This window comes from Peromyscus leucopus, chromosome 22 (assembly GCF_004664715.2).
Source record: "Peromyscus leucopus breed LL Stock chromosome 22, UCI_PerLeu_2.1, whole genome shotgun sequence".
Taxonomy (NCBI): Eukaryota; Metazoa; Chordata; class Mammalia; order Rodentia; family Cricetidae; genus Peromyscus; species Peromyscus leucopus.
Genome location: NC_051081.1, coordinates 5705586 through 5720145, shown reverse-complemented (window position 1 = coordinate 5720145; position 14560 = coordinate 5705586). Strand labels below are relative to the sequence as shown.

Genomic DNA, 14560 nt, shown 5'->3' with positions numbered 1-14560 from the left:
GAGCTGGATAGTGTTCCTCCAGAGTGAGGGTGCTGATGGGAATCCATGGCCATATTTCGAGTCTGATGCAATACTGTTTGGTCCCCTGAGATTTTCAACTCAGAAGCTGGAGCTCTGAATGATATAGTTCTACTTGTTGCAATTTGCAGAGCATGGGGAGCAGGAACTCTTGTGTGGAAATATCCTTGTTGGTGACATAAACATGAAGTGAGCCTCAACTGCTTTTCTGTTGCCAGGGGAAGAAGATTTGCTACCTTGCTGACCCCTTGTTTCTCTAGTGTCTTATTGAAGTTCTGCACTTGGCACTAAACATTCAGGTGTAAATCTGTCTGCAGTTAATTCTGTGTAGGGTGTAACGTCTGCATCATTAACACATTTGCATGTAGATGCCACAGTGGTCCTGTCTACCTGTATTAGTAAAGCCAGGCCTACTGGGTTTCCTAGCCTCATTTGTAAAAAATTGACTCTATCTTAATGGCAGTTTTTTGTTTTCTGTTCTGTGTCCTGTCATGTTCTGATGATCTCTTTGTCTTTTGGAAACAGTACAGTCTTTATTGCAGTTGTATGCTGAGTTTTCCAGTCAGTTGGTATCACTGTACTGTTTATTCAATCTTGTGTTGATCTTTTTTTTTTTTTTTTTTTTTTTTTTTTTATTCAGGATGACTTTAGTAATCAGTTTTCTGTTGTTGGTAGAATAAATTGTTAGACATTTTATTGGACGGTGCTGAAAGGATAGCTAAATTCTGTATTGGGGTAATAAACCGTTGACCTAATAGTCAAGATGGCAGCAAACCACAAGGTTGCTTTCTACTCAAGGGTAGCTGAGACTATCCCATCCTCCATCAGTTACAAGTCCAAGTGGGATCCATACTTGTCAAAGGTTAAATGTGAACTGTCACACCATTTTCTTTAAAAAACACCATTGTGAGGTTAGCATGAATGTAGGAGGGGATGTTACCCACGCCGTTGGCAGGTAGACCCCACACAGCTAAGGAACAGAGGGAAGTATCCCATGGCCTCAAGCAGAGACAGTTGGGTCCATCCCTGTGTCTTACCACACAGATTGTACTGTGGAAGCCAAGCATTGTCATCCAAGATTTTCACACTTTTCCTTACCCAGACACCGGATGATGCTTGGACTCTGGTGGAAACAATAGAGGAAGTCTCTTGATGTGGTTATGATCTCTGCTGTGATCACACAGATTTCTGACTCTTAATGTTGGCTGGAATTGAAGACTTTCAGATTTCATCTTGTTAAAATAGTTAAATCAAATTTAAATCCATAATAGCCTTGTGAGACATTTCTATCCAGTTACAAATGCAGCTTTCAGATGGTATCATCTACAACAGGCACACTTAACCACACCGAGAGACTTCCTCTATTGTTTCCACCAGACCTGATCCTAGGTTTCCCAGGTTCTATGAAAGAACTGGGTAGAGAGAGAAACAAGGTATAATGCCATGCACTAAGAGAAATGATAGAGATGTAAACTTGAGTTTGGAGGTCTCAAATTGTTCAATCTCTTTGTAGATGGAGTAGGAAATGTTTATTAAGGAATCCTGTAACCAGCCAGAGGAGTTAGCTCTCTCCCCATTTGGAAAAAGTATTTCTTCCTTCTCTCTCTCTCTCTCTCTCTCTCTCTCTCTCTCTCTCTCTCTCTCTCTCTCTCTCTCTCTTTCTCTCTCCCTCCCTCCCTCCCTCCCCCTCTCTTTCTCTCTCTGTCCCTTTCTCTTTTCCTCTCTCTGTCCCCTTCTCTCTTTGTTTCCCTCAATATCTTTCACGCTTTTACTTTAGAGCCCTTTCTTCTTAGGTTGTGTTCCTGACAGGCTTTGTATTTGCTCAACACCCTCAAGCTCCTATCTCCAAATTCTTGGTCCCCAGTGAGTGGAACTAATTGTGTAAAATTAGACGTGTGCCCTTTTGGAGTAGGTGTGTCCTGTTTGTATAGGTGTGTCAGTGTAGGTGGGCTTCGAGATTTTACAATACCAGTTCAAGGCAAGTGTTTCTTTCATCCTGCCTGCCTGCCTGTGTATCAGGATGTAACACTCAGCCCCATGCATACCCTCTGAAGCTCCCTTTCAAGGTGATAATGGGCTAACCCTCTGTCAATGTAATCAATCCCAAAATTAAAAGCCTTTCATTATAAGAGTTGCCTTGGTCATAGTGCTTCTTCGAAGCAATGGAACAGTCAGTGAGACACGTTATTTGTGTAATATTTTGGTGTATTATCTCTACGTATCCTGTCCATGTCCAGTGAGATTGAATAAGGCTCAATGGAAGTGTAATGGACTGATCTCCTGACCAAACATTTCATCTGCAGTATGGTAATTTCTAGAAAGTCTTTAATTTCTGAACTTTATTTCTATATTGACCCATTATTCATTCAGTAGAGAGGTGTTGAGATTCCATGAGTTTGTAAGCTTTCTGATGCTTCTGCTGATGTTGATTGCCAGCTTTAATTTGTGGTAGTCTGATAGGATGCAGAAACTTATTTCAATTTTTTTTTGTATCTGTTGAGACTAGTCTTGTATCTGAATTTGTAGCCAATCTTGGAGAAAGTTCCATGAGGTGTTGAGAAGGTGTATTCTTTTGTGTTTGGGTGAAATGTTCTGTAAATATCTGCTAGGTCCATTTGGTGTATAATGTCTGTTAGCTCTCATATTTCTCTGTTTAGTTTTTGTCTAGATGACCTGTCTATGAGTGAAAATGGGGTATTTACATCTCCCACTATTACTTTGTGAGGGTCAATATGTGATTTAAACTGTAGTAGTGTTTCTTTTACAAACGAGGATGCCCTTTTGTTTGGGGAATAGATGTTGAGAATTGAAATGTAGTCTTGGTAGATTTTTTCCATTGATGAATATGTATTCCCTTCCCCAAGTCTTTTAATTAATTTTGGTTTGAAGAGCCACTTCCCATACATTTCATATGCTTATGGCATATTGTATGAGCAATGAGGCCACACTAGTTATTTTTTTTTTCCAGGACTAGGGATCAAACTCAAGCACCTCACACATGATAGGCAAATAATTTGACACTAGGTCAGCTTTTATCCAGAATTTCCTTCATCCAGTCATGGTGACTCACACCTGGAATCCCAACACTTGAAAAGCTGAAGGAGCAGCATCACCACTAGCTTGAGGCCATCTCAGAATGATTAGAGAATACACCTTGCTACAAAAACACAAAACTGAGATCTCTCCAAGGTATAAGCTGTGTACATTCTACAGTGTGTCATTGCATAAAAAGCAAAAGTTTCCTAAGCCTATAGGAGACCAAGTTGTGATGCCTGTTGTGTGGTTAGATTTTTCCATTTGTGAGAGTTCAAAGATTTTAAAGTTACTGTCATTTTATTTTCCCCCATTCTTCAGGAAGTTGCTATATATCTCTCTATTGTACTTTGATTTGATCAGTACATTTAATTAGTTGAGCATGAGGCCTAAAACCTGTCATCCTAGTACTTTTGAGGCAGATGAAGAAGTTCAAGACTAAACTGGTACAAATAGTGGTTAATATTTTGTCATATTATTTCTGTGTTTGTGCATGTCTCGTGAAATCTAGTAAGGCTAAATGAAAGAGTAATGGACTGATTTTTCCCCCCAAATATTCCATCTTTGGGCACACATGCCACAGTGCATAGTTGTCAATCAGAAGACAACTTGAGAATTGGTTCTCCTCATGTTGGAAGCAAATTCAGGTCAGTAGTTTTGGCATCAATCCACATTATCAGCTGATCCATCTCTCTGACTCTAATTATACATTTTGAGAAACTTGTGAGTGTATGTTTGTGGGAGTATCCTGTGTGTAGATTTATATGTCTTGGACATTCATGATATCTGTATCAGCATGACTGCCATCATTGTGTGTGTGTGTGTATGTGTGTGTGTGTGTGTGTGTGTGTGTGTTCAGAGAAGTCACAGGTGTGTGGGCTCATGGGAGGAGGCTGGTGTGGCAGGGGGGTTGTGACTGCACCATGGTTCCTGTGTGAAGCTCTTGCTTGATTAGGTAGGTCTAGCACTGAAGGAGACTGTGCTCCATATATCAAGTATCAAGCCACACACAGTTGTCTTGGCTCCACCTCCCTTGCCCTGGTCCTTCCCATCTCCTACCCTGCCTGCTGCTGCCCCTTCCTATGCTGTGGCCATGTCCACACTGACCTCCCCAAACCCCTTCCAGCACTGGCTCCATCTACCTTGGTGATAGACCCTCCCCCTCAACTGTGCCTGCCCTCCACAGACTTTCTTCTCATTTTTTATGCCCTTCCAAGGCATCAGCCACACCTAGCCTTTGGTTGACCCTCCAGCCTCTAGCCCAGTGCTCCTACCCTCCCTACCTCCCTGAAGTCTTTGCTGTATACTTGGCAGCAGATGGCATTTTATTATTCTTACCATAGCACTCACTAATCTTCCAGTCCTATGGCCGATGTTAATCAATTCATAGATTTGTTAATCAATGCATATCAAATATATCATTATATTTTTTAACCTAAAGCTATTAAGTTTCATACAGAATCACACGCTAAATGGAGTGCCTTAAAGAAATTTTCCTTTAACTCAAAAAAAGGCAAAATTAATACCTTCACATTGTGAAACTTGTCAAACTTTTCTTAGACCCTGATTGCCTTCTGATAAGTATCCCAGAGGTAATATATTGAATGAGATATGGCAAATGGATGTAATGCACATTAAAATTTTTGGTAGCTGGGTGATGGTGTCCCCACACTTTTAATCCCAGTACTAGGGAGGTAGGGACTGCGGATCTGAGTTCAAGGCCAGCCCGTTCTACAGCATGAGTACCAGTATAGCCAGAGCTACATACAGAAACTCTGTCTTGAAAAAGGAAGATTTTGATAGATTGTAATACATACATCGTTGTATTGACACATTTTCACTGTTTCAAAAAGCCACTGCATTAAGTATTAAAAAAGGCTTCATTAGTTATATTACATTTTTTTAAAAGCTTTTAATATCATGGGTATTTTTCATCACCCTAGATGGATAATGTTCCAGTTTATATGTCACAAAAATTTCAAGAATTTTTACAACATTGAGATATTAAACATATTTTTGATATCCCTTACATTCCTCAAGGACAGGCCATTATTGAAAGATCTGACATGACATTAAAGCATGTTAATTAAACTAAAAGGGGGAAAGACAGCTCTTAATTCTACAAACATCCTATTCTAGTCATTATTTACTTTAACTTTTTTGAATTGTAATGATAATCATCTTCTACCTACTGAAATTCATTGTCAGTCTACTATTGGAGAAAATATTGAGAGTAATGACAATCTAATTGGTATAAAGAGGAAGTATCTTTAAAATGGAAAAAGAATGTTATAAATGGGAAGGGGTATCCACAGATACAGGTGATGGTTAGATTTTAGAAAGACTGCTGAAATTAAGAGATGAGCAAGTGACCATGACTTTAACCTTACTTGCCCACTGAGCAAATGGCTCATCTGACTTTGGGTCAGACTCCCAAAACTATCCAAACCATTCTTTTCCACACTGATTTGTACCTTTCCTACTTGGAGGGAGCTGAAAAAATTAGCCAATGTAGGAGAAGAGATGGTTCATTATATGGAGTAAAACATCTGAATCCTTGTCCTTGTCCCTGTTAGCAATCACCACTGCTCAAGTAAGTAAAACAAAGAGTTTTTCTTATTGGGCTTCTATTCCTAACCCTCCCTTAAACCCAGTAGTGCATTGGTGTGATCCAGTTTTCCAATTTATACTAATGACTCTAATTGGATTGCAGGACCCTATGACAGTGGAGGTCCTTTGTTCCCCAGTGAAGAGGGTTAAATTTGATTATCTTAGGATGTAGAAATGGGAGCACTTCCTATCTGTATTGGGCATGATGTTCATTATGTGAAAGTGTTTCAGTAGTTGATGGATTGCTCCACAATAGCTTGTCCTTGTGGATTGTAAGGGGTTCTAGTACCATGATTAATATTTCCACAATTGAAAATTTCTTTAAAGTGTTTGATGGTATAAAGAGGGGTATTGCCACTTTTTATTTGTTGTGGTAATCCTAAAAAGGGAAAGGTGTATAATAAATGACTAATGGTGTTTGAGGTCATTTTTTTCTTTGTGAGCAGAAGCAATAATCATATTTGAATAGGTATCAACTGTTAGGTGAACATATTTTAAATGGTCAAATTCTGAGATATGAGTATTATTCATTTGCCAAACGGTGTTGGATTTTAACTCCTGAGGATTAATTCTGACAGCAGATGACAACAAAGTAAAGGAAGAACAAGGACAAGTCTGATAATTTGCTGAGCTTGCTCACAAGGCAAAGAAAATTGTACTTGTAATTTACTTTCATTTTGCTGAAAAAGTTTGTGAGATTTTTGAGTGGCCTGAAAAGAAAGAACTTGGGGTGAGGAAGAGGCCAGTCCCTTGGCTTAGGCATTGGCAGGTGTTAATAGACCTTGCAAATAAGAACGAGCAAGAATGAGCTATGGAAAAAATGCTGAATTTGTTTTTGTATAGATGTCTGAAGAGAGACAAATGGTTATAAAGTAACACTAGTATTGTGGTTGGCTTTAAGTGTTCAGTTTGTAATAGAGGAATTGTTTGAGCACAATATGCAGAGTCCATTAAAATATTCAATGGTTGGGGGAAGTCTATTACCAAATCTGTATTAGTCTCAATTCTTTAGAGAAACAAAACTTAAAGAATGATTGTACATACATATATGTATATATATATACACACACACACAAAGAGGATTTATTGGAATGACTAGGCAACAGTACAACTAATCCAACAATGACTGTCAGTGATCGCAAATTCCAAGAATCCAGAAGTTGCTCAGTCCATGCATATCTATGAATCTGCTGCTCCTCAGTAAACCCTTCAGTCTGGAAGAAGTATGCTCCAGTGCCATTGTAGAATGGGGTTGATATAAAGGTGAGGGAAGAGGGCAAAGAGCAAAAGCTTCTGAAGGTGTGACCTAGAATAATGATGTGTCTTCTGGCTTCAGGATGCAGGTTAAAGGCCTATGTGTTTCTACCTTGCAGATTCATATTATGAGTGGAATTACCTAGTTCAATTCAAGGAAAAACACCTCACAGGTGTGCCCTCCATTTTTGTATTTTAGTTCATTCCAAATGTAATCAAGTGAACAACCAAGAATAGTCATCACAGGGAGATAGGACACAGGGACGGGACCAGGATCCCCTCAGTGGATACAATGCTGAACTCAGAATCATGCTTTGCACAGCTTTTCTTTGTGAGCCATTCTCCCAGCTTCTGATCTTTTATAAGTTATTTACATAATACTCAGCATTACCATTCTATCCCAGGCTTTTCTTTCCATCCTTCCATCCTTCTTTCTTCTTTTTTTTTTTCTTTTTGTTCTGAGACAGGGTTTGATGTAACCCAGGGCAAACAGTCTGACTGCCAGGAAATAACCCAGCTAGAGAGAAATGTTCAGCTGTTACCAAGGTTTTCCAAAGAAAAGTCTAACCTAGGTAGGCCCAGCAGGCTAGGCTGTACTAAGGGTCTACTATATACAAATCAAAGAGACCGTAAAAGTGATGGAGAATAGATTATTTTCTGTGAGGTATGTTGGGGGCATATGCTTACCATGGGCTTTTGGGGGGAGGGGGTAAATAAAAAAATTGGTGAGTTTCTCCTTACAAGGTTTAGGTGTGCTTGGGGAAATGAATGCAGGTGCTTTCATATGCCCACAAACAACAAGATAGCTCACTCAGCTATCTCGTTGGTCCAAGTCTAGCCAATTTAATGTACCCTTTTGTTTGTTGTTTGGTTGTGTTATGAGACAGTACCACACTGTGTATTGGCTTGATACTCACAATTAGAGTGGAGTGACTTAGAACTCAGAGAAATCTGCCTGTCTCTACCTCTAGAGTCCTGGGATTAAAAGGATGATGTTAAAAATGCTGGGCATAAGACAAGATTTTACACAATGAACCAACATTCTGGTATTCTTAACCAAAAGTGGCTGCAAGTAAAACCTGTACTGTGAAGGTGGTGTCAAGATGTTGATACCCACTGTCTTGTTATGTTAGTGTCATGAAAAGCTATTTCAAGGTTGAAATAGAGTTGTGTTTAGAAAACTAACCCCATAGAATTGATTGGGTGTTGAACAGTGTCAAAAGCAAAGCTGGGTAGAATGATTAAGACAAAAAATATTGCTCTACAGCCTCGGGCTCCTATCTTTGAATGCTTGCTCCCCAATCAATGGAACTGATTGAATAAAATTAGGAGATACATTTATTTGGGAGTAGGTATGCCTTGTTTCTATAGGTGTTTGACTGTAGGTGGACTTTGAGGTTTCAAAAGACCAGTGCAAGGCAAGTGTTTCCTTCTGCCTAACTGCCTGTGTCAGGATGTAACACCCAGCCCATACCTGCCCATGGTGATGCTTCTTTTTGAGATAATAGTCAGGTAACCTCCGTCACTATAGTCAATTCCAAAATTAAAAGCCTTCCATTTTTAAGAGTTGCCTTGATCATAGTGCTTCTTCACAACAATAAACAGTCACTAAAACATACTGTTTTTGTGATATTTTGACATATTGTCTCCCTGTATTCCATGCATGTTCTGTGAAATCAAGTAAGGCTGAAAGAAAAATAGACTTGATTTCTTGACAAAGCATTCAATCTGTTGTACAGTTATTTCTAGAAACTCTTTAATTTCTTATTTTTTATCTTGACCCATTTTTCCTTCATTAGAGAGGTGTTCAATTTCCATGAATTTGTAAGCAATCTGATTCTTCTGGTGTTGTTGTGGTTGTCTGATAGGATGCAGGGAGTTATTTTAGTTTTCTTGTATCTGTTGAGACTTGCTTTTTGTCTGAGTATGTGGTCAATTTCGAGAAAGTTCCATGAGGTGCTTGCTGTGGGTACTCACCAGAGTAGACTTCTGGAACATGGGTTTAATACGCTGGGTATTCTGGATTCCAGTTTAGCCCTGAGCCTTTTTCAGGTTGAGCTTTTAAACACAAAAATGATGTTCTGGGGTGACATGTTTCAGTTAACAAGAACAGAACTACAGCAAGGTTAGTACATTTAGAGACTTTCCATAAATGTGGACTTCGATCAATTAGGCTTTTCTTTATATTTTTGGCAGATGGTGTTGTTTACCTGCTAAGTTTTACAGCCTGAATGGCACTTTCATCATTGAGTCAGTTGTGCTAAGATCTTGGGCCTACTGAGTTCTGGGTCCTCTTACATTCCCCACTGGACTGAGTGAATGAATCAAATCATAGACTTATCCTGTTTTCATTTAACATGCAGGGTCCCCACCATTAATCCAATCAGAATGAGAATGAAAGGCTCAGTTTGTACTGATAGAGTAGTTAGCCAGGGGGACCAAGGGAACAGAGACTGGTATCAATTATTTCCTCAACCATGGCAATATTTTCTTAAATTGCTCCTGATCAATTATCATTGGAACAAAAGGTTTTTTCCAAAGCCATACATACTTTCCTTTATCTCATGAGAAATAAGTCTAAGTCTTTTCAATTTTGTAGGACCATTTTTGTAAGGGAATCCAACTGCCGATTTAATTCAGAAATGGAAACTTTTAATACCATCTGGTTGTCATCTACTTGTCTACTTAGTTTGGAAAGCATCAGAAAAGGCACATTTAGTGAAATCATTGCTATATGCCACCAATGCCATTTCAGAGGCTTAGGAATTTTTTTTGTTATGCAGATGAATTACCCCATAGAGCAGAACATTAATGTTGGCTGCCCCTGGTCACAGTGAGTTCTGTCAGTCAATGCTGTGTCAGTCTGGTTAGGGGCCAGGTATTTAAGCATAACCAGCAATCCTGGTGGATTTTTTGGGAGGACTGATTAACTCCATCCCCAGGGTTCCTTCTTGTGACATATAGTCTGATTCTTCAGTTTTTCACTGTTTTCCAAAGTCCAGAATGATGGGGGAATGTCTTTCTGTATGCTTTGACTATATGTTACTGATTGGTTGATAAATGAAGCCATTTGGCCCATGGCAAGGCAGCTTAGAGGTAGGGGGAAATCCAAACATATAAAGAGGAAGGAGAAAGACAGCAGAGGAGACGTTGCCAGCTGCTGCCATAAGAAGCAAGATATAAAGATACCAGTAAGCCATGAGCCACGTGGCAAGGTATAGATTTATAGAAATGGGTTAATTTATGATGTAAGATCTAGCTAGTGAGAAGCCTAAGCCATTAGGCCATACAGTTTGTAATTAATATAAGCCTCTGTGTGTTCATTTGGGTCTGAGCAGCTGTGGAACTATGGCACCACAGGAGCCAGGTGGGACCAGGAAAACTTCAGCTACACCAGAATCTTTTTTTCTGAACTTTTCCAGGAGGCCTCAGTTTCACAAACCCAGTTTTTATAATGGAAACTCCTTTGTTTCTGGCGACCAGAAACACATATATTGTATTTCTGTATCAAAAGATAAACCTCCATATCTTTCCTTTCTCTAATTCTACCAGACATTTAAAATGGGATTCAGTGAGCAAAGGTCAAAATCAATATGAGTTGCTGGTCTGTAGTTAAATTAGGCAATACCTTCACTGTGTCTGTCTTTTTAGTTCCCATGTCAAGCCTAAGGGATGTGGGGCTTGGAGCATGACTCTGTATTCATAAGTTGTAAGACTCAGGAGGAATTGAAGGGACAGGGAGTGGAAGGGCGTAAAGACTTGAAATGTGATCCTAATTAGCCTTTTTAATAAAAACTAGGAATCAGATATTGAGATGAAAGCTGAAAGATCAGAAAAGCAGAGTAGCAGCCACTAGAGACTCTTACCTCTATAAATCCTCAGACTGAAAAGGGCCAAGATCCTGTCTCCACTGTCTTACATTCCTGTCTCCATCTCCACAGTGCTCGGATTAAAGGTGTTAGCCTCCCAAGTGCTGAGATTAAAGGTGTGAGCCACCACCACCTAGCCTCTGTGGTTAACTGCTGGCTAGCTCTGCCCTCTGATCTTCAGGAAAGTTTTATTTGTCAGGACACAAACAAAATATCATACAACAGGGACCCGATGAAACATTTGTTTTAATGGGTCCATTTTGCAGACATTCCACTTGGCAGCATCTGCAAATTCTGTTTTCTTAACCTGAGTGTGGTATGTCTATGGTATAATGCCAGCTATCTTCACTGCCATAGGAGTAGAGAGAATCACCTTTTAGGGTCCTTTCCAGGTTCCAGTATTCTTGCCTACTCAATTGACTGTATCATTGGACTGGAACAAGAGGAAACTGTTGGTGGCTTCAGAGGTCAGCCTGGTCTCGGACAGTCCAATGAATGGCCATTATGGAGAACTGGTGTTCCTCTAGTTCCTTGAGAAAGTAAGGGCTAGATAGTTCTGGCAACTGTTTGTTTCTGAACCTGAGAAGCTGTGGGGGTCATTTCTCAAACATAATCTCATAGGGGGTAAATCTCTCCCTATATGGCCTAAATTATTTCTTTTTGTTTGTTTGTTTGTTTTGTTTTTTGTCTTTCAAGACAGGGTTTCTCTGTGTAGTTTTGGTGCCTGTTCTGGATCTCACTCTGTAGACCAGGCTGGCCTAGAACTCACAGAGATCTGCCTGGCTCTGCCTCCCTAGTACTGGGATTAAAGGTGTGCACACCGCTGTCCGGCTGGCCTAAATTATTTCACTGGATGGAATTGCTGATGTTCCAAGGACCTGGTTTCATTTTACATCTCCTGACAGTCATGGATGAGCATCTGTGTCATTAGGCAAGAGAGTATCTGAATTGATGGCAGTGGGTTTCTCAAGTTAGACTTGAGGTTGGCCAGGAGTAGGACCTGGTGCTGGGTAACACAGCATTAGACAGCCAGTGTTTTAGAGCTCCTCGGAGAAGGGTCTCAACCATGTCCTGGTGTGGTGTCTGTATAAGATCTTGACCAAGAGTTAACTTGTTTGTATTCTTTCATTACACTAACAGTAGCTGCCATTGCTCTTAGGCAGGTGGGCCAACCTGTGGCTACAGGGTCCAATCATTTGGACAGATATGTCACAGGTCAATTCCTGGCCCCAAAATTTGGGTTAAAATCCCTTTTGTCTTTTGTTTTATGGACAAAGAGGTGAAAAGATTTTTGTGATATCTGGAAATTGTACGACTCGTGCAGAAGTCAGAACTATTTTTTAAAGCTTTAAATGCTTTTTCTTTCATCTCAGTCCAGATTAGTGGCTCAGAGCCCACCTTTGTGTGGTGTATAGATGCTGTGCCATTCCCACAAATGCTGATATCCAAAGGCAGCAATATCCAGCTCCGAGGGACTCTTGAACCTATTTCTTGGTCTTTTGTGTTAGGTTCATAAGTATGTCCTCAATCCTTCTGTAAGGTGGGCTCCTTTTGCCTTCCCCACATAGTAGCCAAGATAGGTAGGCTTCTACAATGCTAGGCTTTCTTTTGTAGCCCAAGCTCTGTAAATGTTGCAGCAGTCCCTCAGTGGCCCCTTTATAGTCTGTTTTCTCAGGAAAACTCCTAAGGAAAACTAGGCACTCTGCTTTTAGTGTCTTTAACACCTGGGGTAACCTGGTCAAGTTATGCTGCCACTATAACCTCTCACAGGGTCTTTCCCCTTAAAAGCAAAGATGGGTTGACTCACTTTTGCCAACGGGAGGCTGAAGAATACATCTTTCAGGTCCAAGACAGCATACACCTATTTCTCTAGAGGAACCAGTCTCATGAGAATCAGAGGTCCCAGGTTTCTTTATAGGTAGGAAAGGCATATTCCAGGGTAACTGGCAGAGTACCAGGATGCTTGACTCTCCAAGCCAGGCAATATGAACTTCAATTTCCCCTTTTGTTTTCAGGGTCATTGGGTAATGTGTATCTCTTGATTGGATGTAGAACTTTAAACTAGGAAATATTTTTTCTTTCTTTTTTTACTTTATTAAAATAGTGAGTTTATTTCACATGTATATTTGTCTCCCTACCATTTCCACATCTGACCACCACTATTACTATGTCCTATCATAACATTCCATACATACTTAAAACCAAGTAAAAGTTGGAGTTCCATCCTTGAAAACTAAACAGACATTTTAGACAACACATTCTTGGCAATGGAACCTGGACAACATTTATCAAACACAGTAGGGAAAGTTCTTACTTTCATTATCAAAAGGACAGCCAGATATATCAACTGTTACAGAAGTTAAGTAAGACGGAATTATTTCAAACTGTTTAAACCATTTTCTTAAAGAGACTTCCTCTACTGCCAGAGATCTTGAATAACCTCCTGGTCGGTGATCCGGAAGCAATTCTTCACATAATTAATGAATTTGGCTTCTACTTTGGGAAGAGAACCACCTTTTTCTATACTTGCTTGCATTTTTGCTTTAATGACTTCTACAGAACTAGGTCTTTTTGGTGTTTCAGGAGTTTTTTCCCTTTTTTTTTTTTTTTTTTTGAAAGACTCTTGACCCTTTGATCTTGGTGTTGATAGTTTTAAGTCTTTTCCATTTTGGTTTGATTTTTGTGCATTTTGGCTGGGGTATCTTGTACAGATTTCTTCACTGGAACTTTTTCTTTCACTTCCTCATCATCAAAATCATCATCATTATCATTATCATCTTCATCATCTTTGTTGTCATCCTCATCATCCTCATCAAGTTTTACTTTTTTCTGGGGAACCTTATTACCACTCCCAGGAGCAGATTGTTTTCCAGACATACTTAAGAGTTTCACATCCTCTTGATCTTCATCTTCTGACTCTGCATCTTCCTCTACAGCTACTAGGTGCTGTCCACTACTGTGCACAGGCCTTGAACCACACTTTAACATTAAGACCACAGGTGGTGTAATTTCAAAGTCCCCAAGAGAAACTGTTGGTTGTACAGCCATTTTCAAAGTTGCCAGTGTTACATTAATTGGACCGCCTTCATAGTTCATTGCTTCTGCCTCTACAATATGTAATTCGTCTTTTGCCCCTGCCCCTAAACTAACCGTTCTTAGTGATAACTGGTGCTCATTCTCATCATTATCCACCTTAAAGTGATAATCCTTGTCAGCTTTTAGTTCACAACCAAAAAGGTAGTTCTGAGGCCTGAGAGGGCTCATCTCATGTCCATGTCCATCGAGTCTTCCATGAGGTGGAGGCATGCACTTCGGTGTGAGAGAAGTTGGATGGAGGAAGCTGTCTGCTGCTCCTCAGAACAGACACACAGGATGGAATCATGCCAGGGTGGAAATATTTTTTCTGAGAGAGGGTAAGATACCAAAATTTTGCTGGGTATCTGTAAGTCTAATTGTGTCCCATTATCAGAGAAGGTGAAGGTGGCTTCCAGTTTATACAATACATCTCATCCCAATCAGTTTTCTGTAGTTGAAACACCACTGGCAACTTTTGAAATACTTCCAGCAACTGGGACCTACTTATACCTTTAAATTATTTTAAACCTTTGTAACATTTTTTTCTAATACTCTGGCTTACTGGGTGACAAAGGAACTCTCCTTAGCAGCCATCTTTAATCTTTCTAAAATGTACTTAGTGAAGTTGCTTAACGTTTCCTTGGTCAGTGTTGGGGAGGAGGGAATACTTATTCTTTCTGGTTGTGTTGCTTGGCAACAGT

General features: G+C 39.9%; 1 protein-coding gene and 1 pseudogene across 1 annotated transcript in view; one reads left to right on the top strand and one right to left on the bottom strand.

The window, feature by feature from the left end:
- The window catches only part of LOC114684908 (zinc finger protein 431-like), a 33470-nt gene that overhangs the window by 9887 nt on the left and 9023 nt on the right, over nucleotides 1–14560 (top strand). The window lies entirely within an intron of this gene.
- LOC114684912 lies at nucleotides 12910–14092 on the bottom strand (annotated as a pseudogene).